Source organism: Procambarus clarkii, chromosome 20 (assembly GCF_040958095.1).
Source record: "Procambarus clarkii isolate CNS0578487 chromosome 20, FALCON_Pclarkii_2.0, whole genome shotgun sequence".
Lineage (NCBI taxonomy): Eukaryota > Metazoa > Arthropoda > Malacostraca > Decapoda > Cambaridae > Procambarus > Procambarus clarkii.
Window position 1 is genome coordinate 47802962 of NC_091169.1, and position 4540 is coordinate 47807501.

At 43.1% G+C, this 4540-nt stretch overlaps 1 non-coding gene across 1 annotated transcript; it reads right to left on the reverse strand.

Moving 5' to 3' along the window:
* Nucleotides 1-2294: 2294 nt before the first annotated feature.
* Nucleotides 2295-2367, reverse strand: TRNAR-ACG (transfer RNA arginine (anticodon ACG)). Its single transcript has one exon. It is a non-coding gene; the product is annotated as a tRNA-Arg (tRNA).
* Between the last annotated feature and the right edge of the window lie 2173 nt (nt 2368-4540).

Below are 4540 nucleotides of genomic sequence, written 5' to 3' on the forward strand. Positions count from 1 at the left end.
CTGCTGATGTTATCCTCTTGATATGAGCTTCAGGGGACAGGTCTGGCGTGATATCAACCCCCAGGTCTTTCTCTCTCTCTGACTCTTGAAGTATTTCATCTCCCAAATGGTACCGTGTATCTGGTCTCCTGCTTTCTACCCCCATCTTCATTACATTACATTTGCTTGGGTTAAACTCTAACAGCCATTTGTTCGACCATTCCTGGAGCTTGTCCAGGTCTTCTTGAAGCCTCAAGCTGTCCTCCTCTGTCTTAATCCTTATCATAATTTTGGCATCGTCAGCAAACATTGAGAGGAATGAGTCTATACCCTCTGGGAGATCCTTTATGTATATCAGAAACAGGATAGGTCCAAGTACAGAGCCCTGTGGGACTCCACTGGTGACTTCACGCCATTCACGCCGCACGTATGTGGGCGTGCGTGCGTGCGCGTGCGTGCGTCACGAGTTCCCGAAAGCGTTAACTTCTACCCAAATGAGCCACTTTGAGATTTTTTAAATATATATGCTATCCTGAACAAGAATTTGATAATATTTTACCTCGCACTGTACACCTGATTAATTAACCAGAGAGGGGTACATACCAGTCTTCCTTTCTGCTCACACAACTAGATGAGTAATGATGATGTATGGTTGATGGTGCTCAGTCGTCGCCTTCCACTTGGTGATTCACTAAGTGCTAGTAGATTGACGATGGCAGTTCTTCTCTATCTACACAAAGCTCTGGAGTCAGTCACTGTACCGCTGTGTCCCAATTCACTAATTTACTTTACCACTGATCACAGTCACCACCCAATAAACGCAATCAGGTAGTTCCACGGCGGGTCATCCCACCTGGCCGTAAGGTCAAGTCGCTCCACGCGGTCCTCCCATTGTATATGCACCGGTGATGCCACTAGCTCCACTTTGGTTTCTTCGCACTATCGCTAGCGATATGACTATGCTATGTTGCACCCTGCTAGCTACACACTGCGAGAGGCCAAATACTATGATCTAGCCTCTATACTCCTGAAATGTCCCGAGAAATTGACGAATTTCCGCGGACCTCACGTGTGTACGTGTGTGTGTGTGTGTGTATGTATGTGTGTGTGTGTGTGTGTGTGTGTGTGTGTGTGTGTGTGTGTGTGTGTGTGTGTGTGTGTGTGTGTGAAAAAAAGTAGAAGTTAGAAACAGTTGATTGACAGTTGAGAGGCGGGCCGAAAGAGCAGAGCTCAATCCCCGCAAGAGACAACTAGGTGAATACACGTGTATATTCACTGATGATGAGGTCAACACTTCACTGATGATGAGGTCAACACTTCACTGATGATGAGGTCAACACTTCACTGATGATGAGGTCAACACTTCACTGATGATGAGGTCAACACTTCACTGATGATGAGGTCAACACTTCACTGATGATGAGGTCAACACTTCACTGAGGATGAGGTCAACACTTCACTGATGTGTTGAGCTCTGCTCTTTCGGCCCGCCTCTCAACTGTCAATCAACTGTTTCTAACTACTACTACTTTTTTTCCCACCACACACACACACACATACACACACACACACACACATGCGTATATACACAGAAATATCTTCTCGATATTCCTTTACTTATTATTTGGGTGTGACGCCTAGTGATGCGTTTCGTAAGGTCTCTCCTCACATTCTCAAAGACAAAGTCTTCCGTGTTAGCACCTCATTATATATGGAGCTTCACCTTCTGCTCCATTCCTTCACTTTCCCTGCTTGTATAACATTGTCTCTGTTGGGAAAGTCGTGTCTGCTTAAGAATTGCAGTTATTCTTTTTCTTCTTCGTTAGTGTCTCTTGCGGTATCTAAGTTGGCCCCTTATTTTTTTTTTATCTTCTGCTAAGGAATATATTTCAGCAGACTGTGAAAGCTTCGGCCGTCAGTCAACTGTTCTGTTCCTTGTTCGGAAGTTTTGTTACTTAATTTAAGAAAACTTCCCATTGGATTTTTGCTCTTTCTATGTTTACTTTTAACAGTCAATCTTCTTACTGTCAAAGTTTTGTTTAAAGAACAACCATTCCAGCTTCTTCATGTTCCTCTATGACGTATTACGTGTGCTGGTGGAGGCCAGCAACATCTGAGTGAAGGAGGAATGGCAGGGCCAAAGAGCCGAAGCTCAACCCCCCCCCCTCCCACACGTATAATTATATGTGTATACATAATTCTTAACATGTGTTTCATAGGAATTTCCTACTTTGTGAAATTTTCATCTAACTCCAAAAACGTAGAAAGCCAGAAAAGACTTAATTTTTTGTAATTATAAACATAAATTAAAAGAGCGACCTTGCCAGGATTCGAACCTGGAATCTTCTGATCCGTAGTCAGACGCGTTATCCGTTGCGCCACAAGGCCAGATGAGCATAAGTCCTCATGTGTAACAATACATATTTATACATGTATGTGTTGGCAAGAATAATATAAACAAAAAACTGATTCGTTATAATTGGGTTTATGTGTAACTTTCCACACAGGAAAGAATGAAAGGAAAATAGCGAACATTTTGGTGTTTGAGAACATTATGAAGGAATACAACAGACAGAGAAGGCTTGGCCTGGCCACTCTATATATCCCCTTCACATCACTAGGTTAAGATCCATATATATAATACCCAAAATATTATGTTATTATCGCATTCATATTTGTTAGTGTTGTAGTGCTGGGTCCTGTGGTAGGTTAGGAATAGGGCACTTTAGTAGGACAGTTTCTGGACGTTGGGGAACCTGAGAAGGACGGACTGCTGGTATATTGGGTGTCCCTTGTCCATCATGCTCTCTCCATCCTTCTCTCTCCCTCACACTACTTCCTTCTCTTTCTCTCACTTCTCATCCATCCCTACTTATCTTGTGTGTGTCTTGTTCACTCTCTACCGCCTTGCCTCTTCCTCTCTACTCCTCCCACTTAACTCTTCTGCCGCCACTTTTGTGTACTTTTCTTTTCCTCATATCTCTCTCTTTATCTCCTTCTCTCCCACCCTACCACTCCCACCTTCCCCTTATCTCTCTCCCACCCCCCCCCCAGTAAACGTGTACATAACATGGAACACAGTGTTGACACAAGGCCTGGCCAGCATCACTCCGACAGTACAAATAATACCGTTTGACCTCGTCAGGGACAGGAAGTCGACGGCTTGTCAGTAACGACTTACATGGCATTGGTCACTGCCGGGTAGGCGGTTCCATGGGTATATTACCCTGTGGGTGAATGTTTGTTTTGTCCTATATTGTTACTTGTTGAACTTGAAGCTGTTGATCCTTGTATGTTGATCCTTGTATGTTGATCCTTGAATGTTGATCCTTGAATGTTGATCCTTGAATGTTGATCCTTGTATGTTGATCCTTGTATGTTGATCCTTGAATGTTGATCCTTGAATGTTGATCCTTGAATGTTGATCCTTGTATGTTGATCCTTGAATGTTGATCCTTGAATGTTAATCCTTGTATGTTGATCCTTGAGTGTTGATCCTTGAATGTTAATCCTTGTATGTTGATCCTTGTATGTTGATCCTTGAATGTTGATCCTTGAATGTTGATCCTTGAATGTTGATCCTTGAATGTTAATCCTTGTATGTTGATCCTTGTATGTTGATCCTTGAATGTTGATCCTTGAATGTTGATTCTTGTATGTTGATCCATGAATGTTGATCCTTGAATGTTGATCCTTGAATGTTGATCCTTGAATGTTGATCCTTGTATGTTGATCCTTGAATGGTTTATATTTGAACTTTTAGAGAAGTGCTGGTCATTGCCTCGGTGAAGTGCTGACCACTTTCTCGGTCAGTGTTCAAGTGGCGGCCATTTTCTCTCCTATTGGAAGTGCTGACAACTGCTTCCCTTCTCGGAGGTTCTGACCTCATCCTTAGTGAAGTGTTGACCTCATCCTCAGTGAAGTGTTGACCTCATCCTCAGTGAAGTGTTGACCTCATCATCAGTGAAGTGTTGACCATCTCCTCCCTCACTGAAGTACCCACAGCTGCTCCACATCACTCAGTAAAGTACTCACAGCTGCTCAACATCACACAGGTGATGATGTTGATTTACAGATGCAGAAGCACTAAGTGTGCCACTCTCTGTGGTGTATAACAGGTCACTGGAAACAGGAGACTTACCGGAAAGCTGGAAGACAGCTAACGTAGTCCCAATATACAAAAAGGGTGACAGGCAAGAGGCACTGAACTACAGGCCAGTTTCCCTAACTTGTATACCATGCAAAGGTTTTTACGAAATCTGTATAAATTACAGCAGCGTTTTGTTTGTCTTCCATGGCATCTAATGCCATGTCATAGTGGTCCAGCAACTGTGACAGGCAAGAGCGCCCTATTCTGAAACCATGTTGTCCAGGGTTATGGAGATTCCATGTATTTTGTGATCTTACTTCTTAGTACTCACTCAAAATTTTTTGTGTGTGATGTTAGTGCTACCGGTCTGTAATTGTTTGCCTCTGCATTATTTCCTCCTTTATAGAGTGGTGCTATCTCTGCTGTTATTAGTATGTCCGGGATAACGCCAGTATCTAGGCTTTGTCTCCA